This window comes from Aristolochia californica, unplaced genomic scaffold (genome assembly GCF_029961685.1).
Source record: "Aristolochia californica isolate CCGP_79_NKW_82.1479 unplaced genomic scaffold, dmAriCali1.0.hap1 SCAF_2, whole genome shotgun sequence".
In the NCBI taxonomy this organism is placed as follows: Eukaryota; Viridiplantae; Streptophyta; class Magnoliopsida; order Piperales; family Aristolochiaceae; genus Aristolochia; species Aristolochia californica.
In genome coordinates this window covers 10,176,920-10,190,271 of record NW_027181881.1, presented here as the reverse complement: position 1 = coordinate 10,190,271, position 13,352 = coordinate 10,176,920, and the positions used below count along the sequence as shown (strand labels likewise).

The 13,352-nt window shown below is 39.0% G+C and overlaps 1 pseudogene; it reads right to left on the bottom strand.

Annotated features, from left to right (window-relative positions):
• Positions 1 to 7,048: 7,048 nt before the first annotated feature.
• Positions 7,049 to 8,999, bottom strand: LOC137954858 (beta-galactosidase 15-like; annotated as a pseudogene).
• Between the last annotated feature and the right edge of the window lie 4,353 nt (positions 9,000 to 13,352).

Here is a 13,352-nt window from a genome sequence, read left to right as displayed (position 1 = left end):
CCAAGAACCATATGATTGCAAACTGGGTTGCCCTTGTCCATGTTGAACCTCTCCAACACTTCCTATACATATTTCTTTTGACTATTAAAGATGTCATCTGATCTTTGCATTACCTCAATGCCAAGAAAGTATCTCATTTTTCCAAGATCAGTCATATCAAATTCAAGCATCATGTTTTTTTTTTAAACTCAACAAACATAAACTCATCATTACTAGTAAATACAAGATCATCCACATAGAAAGACACAATTAAGATCTTACCTTCATTTCCAGTCCTGATGAATAAAGTATGTTCATGGTGGCATTTCCCAAATCCTTCTTTCTTAAAATAGGGCTCTATACGACTATACCTATCTCGTGGAGCTTGTTTAAGTCCACACAAGGTTTTTTTCAGTCTTAAAACGTTATGCTCATTGCCCTTCTGTTCATAGCCAGGTGGTTGTTCGAAAAATAATTTTTCACTTAGTTCACCATGCAAGAAGGCTGACTTTACATCTAATTGGTAGATTGTCCTTGTTGAATTTATGGAAAAGTGAAATACTTCATTGACATCGATAACTTGTTGTAATTAGAGTACATGAACCTCTATTTATAATAGAAGAAGGTAGTAGAGTCCAATTACAATAAAACTACCCTTGTCCCAATTACACCCAAACTCTAACACTTAAAGATAAGTCCTAGCATAATAAATAGCTCAATATTGATAAAAGATAAACAAAACTCAAACTAAAACTCTTCTTGGTCGTGACCCTAAGATAAAGATACTTTTGTGAGTCCTTCTTGATCTTCCAATTGATGTGATAAGGATGCCAGCTCATGGTGATCATTGTGGGTCCTACTTCTTATGGGGTTGGGCCCATCTTGTGGGTCTTCCTTGGTCATGTGGCCCATCTTATAATAATCTTAGATATGTGGGTCTTCCTTGGTTGTGTGGGCTTCAACTTTTCTTCCAACACTCCCCCTCAAACTGGGGGGTGAGAGAACAACATGAACTCCCAACTTGCTGCAAATGATGTATAGAATATTTTTATATAAAATGACACATCTTCCAATATGAGGCCCTGCGGCATTATATAAGTGAGAGTAAAAATCACTCCTAGCCAGTACGCCATTACTTCATACTCTAGTCCTAATGCTGGATGTAGGGCATACTCCATCTTCTACCGGTAGTGTGTCTATCGGCATTGCTTTGAAGTGTCCACCACCGTGTCCCTCCATAGGACAACGACTCTCAAGTGGTAGGAGACATAAAAGCCATTACAGAGGGGGGAGGGGGGTGATGATAACATAGATGTAATAATAAGTTCCTCTGTCATGGACTTCCAACCACAAATAATTTTGATCTTTTTGATGGGGATGAAGTTCCTCCGTCATGAACTCCCAACCACAAATAATTTTGATCTTTTTGACGGGGTAAAATAAATGATGACATGAGGCCACCTCTTCTTCAATAATAATGTCCCCAAAGAGACATAATAGTTGTAGTTGAATATAACACGACCATCTTCCAACACATATAACATGAATCAAAATAATAAACCTTGTAGAAGGACCCATGAAATAATCATAATCTGATATAAATATTTTTCTTAGATGCACAAGTTTCATCTTTTGTCCTCCCCCTTTCTTGAATATTTTGGTCACATAAACTTATCCACAACATAAGGAATAAATACCTCTCGTGTACTTCTCCCCCTCAAGTTGGGAAGTAATGGTAGTGATCCTAGCTTGAACCAAATATCATAGATGTAGCAATTGGCCCAAATAACAGAGATGTATAAATAAGCCCTCAAACCAAGGAGAAGTGAGATATTTTCTTGATATATCAACTAAAAAATTGACACAAAACAATTAGCTTACATTCGGATTTTCAATGTAACAGAATACCAGCATGACCTTTGATTCTTCCAATGCAAATATTTCTTTAAATATAGATCAGATTAACATGAAATTTTCTCATTATGAAATTAGAATTAAATAGCTTTCATTAAAGTATAAATTCTCTTCATAATATATAATTATCAGAAGATAAATAATCTGATAGATTTCGGTCTCTGTCATCTGGGCGAACTAAGTACTGTTTCTCCTTTTTTTCCAGAATGACCATCAATTCTTCCAAGAACAATATCTCCTTATAAAAAAATCATACCAAGAATTGGTTGAATAGGTTAGAAAATAAACTTATGTATCTTTCTTTTTATATATATTTCTCCATATAAAGTCTCTTTCTTGATAGCATAAAATACCTCGGAAGTTTAGGCTCAATCTCACCTTTTCTGTTTCAAATATCAATTTATCTTTGTAGATAAATCAGATAAAAAATTGGTTGAATAGGTAAAAGAATAGACTTTCAGATATTTCTTTTGATATATATTTATCCATATAAATTCTAGTTCTTGAAAGAAAAAAAAATACCTCGGAATCTGGAGATTGTTGTTGCTACTTGAACCTTTTTCAATCTAAACTTCGCTCATTCAAATATCGATATCTCTCTGTAGATAACTCCGATTGGAACAAATAGGTTTTCTATGAAAATTAGATTCAAATATATTTTCGTCAATATATTATTTTCAAAATAAAAAACTACGTATAGAGTTAAATAATGCAAAGAAAACTACAGGCTATGAACCTAGACTTAGGGTTTAGGGTTTAGAGAAAAGGATCACATTACCTCCGTGAGTTGATCTAGTCAACTCATAGAACCGGCCATGATACCATGTTGAATTTATGGAAAAGTGAAATACTTCATTGACATCAATAACTTGTTGTGAGTACATGAACCTCTATTTATAGTAGAGGAAGGTAGTAAAGTCCAATTACAATAAAAGTACCCTTGTCCCAATTACACCCAAACTCTAACACTTAATGATAAGCCCTAGCATAATTAAATAACTCAATATTGATAAAAGACAAACATAAATCAAACTAAAACTCTTTCTCATGACCCTTAGATAAAGATACTTTTGTGAGTCCTTCTTGATCTTCCAACTGATGTGATAAGGATGTCAGCTCATGGTAATCATTGTTGGTCCTACTTCTTATGGGTTTGGGCCCATCTTGTGGGCCTTCCTTGGTCGTGTGGCCCATCTTATAATAATCTTAGATATGTGGGCCTACCTTGGTCGTGTGGGCTTGAGATTTTCTTCCAACTGTCCTTTCCTTTAAAGTTGCAAGAGAAATCACTAATCGAATTGTATCTAAACAAGCTATAGGTACAAAAACCACAGTATAATCTAGTCATGCTTTTGAGTGTATCCCTTTGCGACCAACCAGGCTTTGTACTTATCCACTTCTCCATTATCATTGAGCTTTGTCTTATAAACCCATTTACTCCAACCTTCTTTGCTTCAGCAGGTCACTCTGTCAACTTCCATGTATCATTTCTCTTTATGGCTTATAATTCTGCATCCATTACTTTTCTCCACTTCATACTTTTCACACCATCGCCAAATGAGACTGGATCACTGCCTGCTCACAAAGCTTGGTATGCAGTATTTTCTTCCTTAGAGAGACCTTCTCCACTTTCGTAAATCTCTCAACCAAGCTGGTGGCCTTCTGACTATTTCTTCATTGCCATTACCCCTACGTTCTTCATTTGACTCATCTGAATGATCACCCTCTATATCTTCTGTTGAATTGTCATGGTGATCAGCTTCAATGTTTCTTCCATTGTTATTTATTGGGAGATATTCTTTGTCACTTTCTCCCCAGTCCAGATTAACTATAATAGTTTCTTCATGACTCATGCTCCAATCCCAACTACTTTCTTCTTCAAACTTCACATCTCTGCTTACTATAATCTTCTGAAAAACTGGATCATACAATCTGTATGCCTTCGATTCCTCACTAACTCCAAGTAGAATACATCTCATGCTCTTGTCATCAAGCTTAGTCTTCTTATTATCAGGAATATGAACATGTGATATGAAGCCCAACACCCTGAAATGATCAACTGATGGTTTAATTCCACTCTAAGCTTCTTCCGGAGTCATGTTTTTAACTACCAAAGTTGGACTTCTATTCAGAATATAGACAATCCAATTGACTGCTTCAGGCCAGAAAGCTTTTGGAATCTTTCTTCCTGAAAGCATGCTTCAAACCATATTCATAATGGTTTGTTTCTTTCTCTCTACAACTCCATTATGTTGTGGAGTATATGCTGGAGTCAGTTGTCTACGCATACCATTTTCCTTACAAAAATTTGTGAACTCGTGTGATGTAAATTCTCCTCCATGATCACTGCGATGACATCTTATATATCAACCAATTTTTTTCTCAACACGTCTCTTATAATTCTTGAAAGTAATGAAAGCTTTTGATTTATCTACCAAGAAATAAATCCAAGTTTTGCGGCTAAAATCATCAATGAAAGTGATTAGGTACCTTTTCTTGTTGTTTGAAGTAGGGTTGATTGATCCACAGATGTTGGCATGCACCAGTTGAAGACTTTGAGAACCCCTCCATGTGTTTTCTTTTGGAAATAGATCTTTGTGTTGTTTTCCTACCAAACTGTTTTCACATACTGTCGAAGGAGTTGTAAATTGAGGAAGTCCATTCACCATTCTTTTCCGCTGAAGAGTTTTTAAGCCATTGAAGCTTAAATGTCCATATCTAAAGTGCCAAAGTCGAGCAAGATCCTCTGTAAGAGAAGAAAAACAGATTTCTTCTTTTTACTATTTCTGGGCAGATAAGATGAACATTGTTTTTGAGGTCATTACAGTCTCCATTATCAATCATCTCTCAGGATGATAAATTTTATATTTCCCATGTTGTATGAGAATTGCAAGCCCCTTTTCTTGTAGCTAGATATTCACCAATATTCGTATGTTTCCTTTTCCTATCACAACCATGCTTGAATTGTCTCCCAACTTTACAAAATTGCTAAAACTTTCATCAAGCATGGGGAAAAGCTCCTTCTTGCCACACATATGGTTGTTGCAACATGTATCAAGAAACCATAACTCCTCTTTACTAACTTCCTTGAGTTCCACATATGCCATTAACAACATTTCTTCATTAACTTCTGCATAGTGTGGCTTTGTCTCTGTCTCCTTTGTTGGGCATTCATATTGAAAATGTCCAAGCTTATGACAATTGTTACTCTCAATGGTAGACTTGTCAAAATTTTGCCTACCTCGTCCTCTGCCTCTAAATCTGGCATGACCTCATCCTCTTCCTCCTGATTGTCCTTCATAAGTAACCTTCAATACTTGTTCTTCCGCAATTGACTATTCATTCGTTGTTCATGCACTAGAAGACTGCTTTGTAGCACATCAATGGACAAGGTGTCTAGATCATTAGATTCTTCAATTGAGCACACAACATAGTCGAATTTTGTAGTCATAGATCTTAGAATCTTTTCAATGACCACAATATCTTCCATTTTCTCACCATGAACCCTCATCTTATTAGCTATAGTAAGGGTTCGAACAAAATATTCATTCACAAATTGCCCTACCATCATGTGTAGCACCTCAAATTCCTTTCGAAGTGCTTGTCATTGTACACACTGCACCCGTGCCGTCCCCTTGTACTTTTGCTTCAAGGAGTCCCAAATATTCTTTGATGTATCCTTGATCAAAATACTCTCTAGGACTGACCGATCAATGGCTTGGAAGAGATAATTCTTAATAAAAAAGTTACTTGGATAAAATCATCCACAAAAGTAACATAATATTGAACTTGAGAAATGTTAGAGACCTTTAAAGGTCCGCATACATCAGAATGTATTAATGCAAATGGAGCAGTACTGGTAGTTGTAAAATGAGGGGAATATGTACTCCTAACATGCTTACTTAATTGACATGCCTCACAATTAAAATTAGACAAAGATTTAAGAGATGGAACTAAAGAACGAAGTGACGAGGTAGATGGATGACCAAGCCAGTTGTGCCAAAGTTGACCCTCGGATGTAGTGGATGAAATAGAAGCTAGTGGTGGAAGAGTAAAATAGTATATGCCCCCTTTTTCATGGCTGCCACCAATCACCTGATTCGTAGTTAGATCCAGAAATATACACGAAGATGGTGAGAAGGTGACATAACAATTCAATTGTTTGGTTAATTAACTAACGAAGAGCAAATTTAATGGAAATCGAGCAACAAACAAGACATCTTGAAGAGGAATAGACGCGGTAAGAGAGGAGGAACCCTCGCTAAGCACCTTGGTTTGGGAACCATTAGCAATAGTGACAAATTTATGAGGAAGACATGGAGACAATGAATGAAGCATGTGTTTGTTACCTGACAAGTGGTCGGAAGCCCGCAGTCAATGATCCAAGAGGAAGGGGTTGAAGAGGAAGAAAGCATACCTGAGGCAATGGTAGTGGCAATAGTAGGTATTGGTGGAGTAGAGGACTGATCCACTAAGGATTTCATCTTTTGAATTGCAGCATAATCTTCTACAGAAATAGTCACATTCCTAGAATGAGAATCAGTCCTATCCACTTTTTTTCTCAACAGTGACTGAGGCTGGATTGGTTGTGGCCCAATCAAACTTGCCATGGAGTTTCTAGCATGAATCCTGTTACGGTCCTGGATCTGACACATGGATTCTTTGAGAGGATCTGGGGTCTGCCACGGGTTACGGGTCTTCCAAGCATTACCGTAGGGGTAGTAGGAAGACATGGAGAAGACGAAAACAAAGATCAAGCCAAAGGGAAGCTTGAAAACCCTAGAGTTCGTTGAGGAGAACTCTAAGCCTCTTTACACTAGATTTAACCTAATTCTTAATACTTCAGTGCTTTCTTTTTTCTCATTACTCTAACCCCTTAAATAGGGTTCACCCTGTTAGGGTTTAATAAAATATTATAGAAATATCCTTATGAATAAAATATTCCAAAAATATCCCTATTAATAAATAATTCCAAAAATACCCCTGTGACCTAAAACTGAAATAAAATAAAGTAAATTAAAGAAAACAACTAAAATAATAATATTATTGCGTGCATAACATTACACCCCCCTAGAAGAACGAGCTTGTCCTTAAGCTCGGAAGAAGGGTCTGTATGCCGACGTCTCCACCTGTGCCCAAGTAGCATCCGCGATTGCTATGGTTGCCCTCTGGATGCCAAAAAACTGGAGCATCCACCCAGAGAAAGGTTTTTTTTATAGGAAAGCGTGCCGAATGTCGCTACATCTCGCCCAACAACAACGCTGCCCTCCCTCAGTCCTAGACTGGTGTGAAAGAGCCCCTCACGGCGGCCCCCGCCCCCATTGGCAAAGTTGCACTTCCTACCCATTGCCAGCATTGCAGCAACAGCATCATGACCAGCCCCCTCAGCAGCACTGACCCCCTCCAGTTGCTGCACCAGGAACAGTAACAGACCGCGTAGCCTTAGCTGCTGGCTTACTAATCTTAGATGCAGGACTTCATCATCACCAGAATCACTCTTAGATTCAGAGCTGCTAGCTGGTTTTGTGTTCTTCAAGGTTCCAGCAGATCCATTTTTGGAGACAACAGAGGATGGTTTCTTTGAAAGAACAACAGCTTTATCAACAACCTCCTCTTCTTCGGATTCAGACAAACTATCCTCTAAGATGCTTGTCTCTTGCTTCATTTTAGGCACAACTTCAAAAACAGGTTTTCCTTTCTTGCTACCCTTCTGCACCTGAATTGCAGCCTCTACTTCTCGTTTATGCTTTTTGGCAGTAACCTGTTTCTCAAGTGCTGCCTCTGCTTCCCTCTTACTCTTCTTTGCAGATATTTCTGGAGAAACTTCCATGGGAGTTGCAGCAACATTTGCAAAAGAACCCTTCAGACGCTTCTCCTTCCTTGCCCGTGCAGGAATTCTTCCAAGCTCACCTCCTGACATGCCATTCCCAGCACTAACATTTGGGGCCTTGAAAACAAAATCGTATTTTCCATACGCAAGTCCATACTGAGAACCAACAATTTTTCCATTGAAGAATGCATGCAAGACATGTCCACTGGAGGTCACCCTCAGTGTCACTACGTTGTTGAAGAATGGATTGCTCTTATCACTCTGCACAGGATTCATGTACCACAAATAGGCACTGACATCGCCGGTGCCTGTGATTTGGTCAATGAGACGAGAGGCTGTGAAAGAATCATGGCCAGCCCAGCCTTTAAGAACCTCATCTAGACGTTCAGGTCTCCACACCCACCTCAATTGCTCAGGCTGATCCGTTGCCATGTGAGGCTGCTTGACCTTTACTGAAGTCGGAGTGCTTACCTTTGCTGTGTTGTATACTTCTGTGAAGCTATCGGGCAAAATGCTAACAGACCATGCAGGTACCAAGTATTGGTTTCCATGGAAAGTGATGGTGGCATCAGTTGTCATGTTTACATTGCCCAAGAAAGCCACAAAAGAACCTTCTTCAGTGGACACAGTGGCAGCAACTCCATTGCCCATGTCAGTGGTTACATTATCACCGTGAGTGAGAACTCTCTCCCTGGACGGAATGACTGCATGAAGTGGCTTCAAGTGCCCCCATATAGGCTGATTCAAGTGACCGTATTCATCAAGGGGTGCACCATAGTCATAGGATGTGGAGATATATGGACCTCCTGCTGTTCGTCCAAAGTTTGTGCCACCATGGTACATGTAATAGTTTTGGAAGACTCCACCAGTTTGGAAGAACCTTGCCACAACGAAGACCACATCTGCTGCCCTCCTGTGTGGGTCATGCTCTCCCCAATCCTTGAACCAGCCAGTCCACTTCTCAGTCCACATCTTCGGAGTGAAGTTGTCACAATACCATCCATTGCAAGTGTTGATCATTGGAACAGCAGCATCTGCTTGCTGGCACATAATCCATGGAATGCCTATATCGAATGAGTTAGCCATGGATGCACACCACTGAAGATACTTCTTCCCAGTTTCTCCATAGTATGTCTGAACGTTTCTGTATTTGTTCTCAATCTGAGCGAGAATGATGGGACCGTTCCTGCTTCACCATGTCCACTATCAAAGTGGTGAAGTTTTGCATTTCGTTCTTGAACATCACATTGTCTGTTCTAAGCACCATACCAGGCATTTGTTGCAGCCAAGAATTAAGCCCAACATTGTCAAGGAGATCCAGAACAAACTCACTGCTGCTGGTCCTATCAATAGAAAAACAATTCATCCACAGAACTATCTAAACCCTGCTCTGGATACCCAACAAAAGTTTATCACCAACAGGCACTGGTTGAATAATTTTGACTAACAATGGACGAGCATCATACAATGCATCCAAAAAAATTAACACAATAGTTTTAAAGGGACTGTTACTGCTGGAACAATGACCAAAAACAGCCACTCTGATGTAATGTATATCCACAACTAAATAATTTGTCCCAGCAAAATGGATATAATTCCTCCACAAACAAAATGTCAGCATCCCGTTGTCAAATTGACTACCCAAAAGAATTCTATCTCCCTTCAGCAAAGAATATGACACAGGTCTTGCATCCCTACTTGCAACAGAAATTGAAAGAGGCGCAAGGCTGCTGGTCTCAGCCGTATAGAAACAAAACAACCTCCAACAAAAATTTTGTGGCCGAACAGCATACACGGGATCCAGAATTTGAAACCCCACAACGTCAATTGGACAACTCACATTCGTACAAGTACTGTGCTCATCCACAAAAAAAACAAAGCCCCTCAAAAAAAAAATTCGGAGACACTTACCCCCCTCAATTTGGAACTTGGGTATGCTCTGGTCTGCCGAGAAGTGGATTGCGAGTGGGAGGTTGTGGCTGGAAGTCACATCCCACCGGACATGTTTCCGACGACGCCTCTTCCTCCGTTTCCGGTGATGAGTAGCAGCCCTTGGTGGCTTCGCTGCTTGTATATTTTCTGAGATAGTGGAGGGTCGAACGAACTGATTCGCCGAGATAGAGGCAGAGCGGGATTTTTCCGCCTGCTGTTTTGGAAGACATTCTGCTGGCCGGGAGGAGTGATTTTTTGAGGTTGAACCCAAATCAACCCTTACCAACGGGGTTTTGGCAGCAATCCCCGCCGTCACCGATTTCCCCAAATCTTCCATAGGGATTTCGACTAGTAAACATAAAAAAAAATTAATTTATCTGACGAGACAACTTCTGCCGCTTTCCCTTGTGTGCGTACGCCTTGCTCGGATATTTCAAGTCGTATGACCTTTTTTGCGGGAGCACGTGGCTCCCTTGCCGAATGTTCAATGGAATATTCATACCATACTCGAATTTCTCCCAGTTCTTTGCATGCCTTTTCCATTGAATCATGTACGTCGTCCAGAATAATAATTTCTTTTTGGGATAGAGAATAACCCATTGTGTTCCCGCTCTTATACCAATTGTTACGGTCCCGAATCTGACACATGAATTCTTTGGGAGGAAATGGGGTCTGCCACGGGTTACGGGTCTTCCAAGCATTACCGTAGGGGTAGTAGGAAGACATGGAGAAGACGAAAACAAAGATCAAGTCAAAGGGAAGCTTGAAAACCCTAGAGTTCGTTGAGGAGAACTCTAAGCCTCTTTACGCTAGATTTAACCTAATTCTTAATACTTCAATGCTTTCTTTTTTCTCATTACTCTTACCCCTTAAATAGGGTTCACCCTGTTAGGGTTTAATAAAATATTACAGAAATATCCTTATGAATAAAATATTCCAAAAATATCCCTATTAATAAATAATTCCAAAAATACCCCTATGCCCTAAAACTGAAATAAAATAAAGTAAATTAAAGAAAAAAACTAAAATAATAATGTTATTGCGTGCATAACAAATCCACAAGGTGGTTCGGACCACCACAGTAAGTGCACACACAAGGCTCAGTGTGGGAATGGGGCGGACCCGTTTGACCACCTCTATTGTAGCCTCCTCTTGTATTTCTACCGTCTCCTCGGAATTGGGATGATATACCCCGATTACCATAGAACATAGCTGATGGAGCATCAATTGGAGAAGGCGGAGATGGATCAGGAATCCGCAACAATGTGGCACTTATGTCATCAAAAGAAGGAAGGGAAAAGGAACTAAGAAGCTGGGTCTTAGCCAACTCTAGATAAGGCTTAATATCGGTAAGGCAAATAGCTACTGCCAGGGCCTCGTGCTATTTTTCTTGAACCAAAATATCGGTAGTGTATGGTTGAGCAAGTTTCCATTCTTGGAGAAGGCCACAAAACCAGGCCAGAAACTCATGAATATTATCTCCTTGTTTGGTAGCCAACATACTTTGGAAAACATCATAGACTCTTTTCAAGGAGGCGGTACTTGAATAGAGTTTAGCACATGTGTCCCAAATATCCTTGGAAGTTTCCAAGTGGACCACATTATTAGCGACATGCTCTTCCATGCTGTTAATAAGCCAATTGATAACCATGTTATTATTTTTAGCCCATTTACGGTAGACTTCATCTTCTTCATCAATCGAAGGTGGATTTTGAGAACATGACTGAGAAGGTCACGAGTAATGATAACCCTCCGTACTGATTGCGACCAACTGAGGTAATTGGAAAGACCTCGTAGTGGAATTTTAGTAATTCAAAGTATGTCACTTCTATTACTCAAATGTCCACTCTCCATGTTGACGCAAATCAACTATTGAGGTCAATTGTCAAATGGCTCAAATAACAATTACACAACGTAATTTGAAGCACCCATAGACCAAATTAGCCACCAAAAATAAGTAGAGAATATTTTTACGAGAATAAGCACCAAATCATGGAAAAATTATTGCTTTTATCAAGCGATAACAAAAACCACCTTTCTTATATTTATAAAAAAAATAGAGAGAAAGAATAGATGCAACTCTTATCCTTAATCCTAACTCAACTACAAAAATGGGAACAAATGTAGGCACGACCTTTCTTGGCAAACTGAGAGCAATTTCTTGGCAAAAAAATGGCCAACTCATGGGAATACTTCAACACAAAAAAAAATCACTTGCTGAAGTTCAAAAATAGAAAGAAATACTAGGATTAAGTAAATGCTAGAATTCTAACCATATGACGGTCATCCAAAAACATAACCCAATCCCATGAGTACTGTTAGATTATAGAATTAACAGCAACATATGCTGAAATCCCAAATCAACAATGTTTCATTCATGTCACATAAAGATAACTGAATTTAAATCACAAAAATGGGGACAAACAACCTTTGATCAATCATGTAATTGTTACAAGCTTATCATGACTATAACATATTTTTCATCATAAAAGATAGATCTTCACAATGTTTATGAAGATTATCTGACTTGACTTGACTCAAGCATTCAAGAAAATAGCAAAAATAGAAAAAAATAGAAACCGTAAAAAGAGAATATGAAAAAGAAACAATTTTTTCCTTTCTCTTCATGGCAGAACTCCTTCTATAGACAACTTCTTGAATGAAGGACATAACTATTTGAATAGGGATCCTAAACTCCATGATCTGATACCATGTAGAAGTTAGGACCCCATGAAAAGGACTTTAGGTTAACGTGGAAGAAGAAGGAAAGAAAAGAGAGAAGAGGGAGAAAGGAGAAGGACATGAGAGAGGAGAGTTAGGATTAAGGGAAGAAGAGAATGTGTCAAGGGAGAAGAGAGGGAGGCCACATGATTTCTCAAAGGGAGGAGAAGACTTGAATGCCTTACCTCTTAGCCAATGCTCTTATTTATAGTGTAACAAAACCCTTAGTGTTACAACTCAATAGATTAAAGACATAATAAGACAACATATTTACATCTTCATGCCATCCTTATGGAACATACCATAAATAACCACTTTGTTATTCCTTTGATTTGTGGGCTTCTAGCCTTGAGCTTGTGGACTTGAGCCCATCTTCCAACACTGAGTCTAGATACCATGTTGAGATGGCCGAGTTAGGCTAACTCATGAGTCCAAGTTAACCGGAGCAAGCTGACAACAAATATGTAGTCTAGTCGTGATTCACTGGTTCACTGGTCTGAGTTGCCTGATATGTAGTTATTCTCGCCAAAGTGCAGATATGTATTTCACTAGCCGAGTGTTTATTCTCTACAAAACATATTGTTTTAGCTGATTTCAGGCTTCGGAAGGAAACCAAGATTGAAGTCCGCTAGATAGTAAGCCACCAGCAGTACCAAAAACAGTTGGAGACATCCAAGCATAGAAAATCCTCTGCTAAAACTACTCTTTGATTGGTATTCAATAGTATTCAAAAAATAGGATAGATGGGAACAAAATGAAGGCAATTTTCCAAGATGATATGATTCTCAGTAGATACAACTTGCTGGATATCTGGTGAATTGGTCAAATAATGAAGCTTAATGAATAAAGCTTAATGAAGTTGTTGCGAGTCTATTTGCTGAATGATGAGTCTATTTTTTGGATATATAGATAATACCATGCTGGATATATGGATGATACCAGGCTGGAAATGCTATTGGATCAAGCCAGCCACATT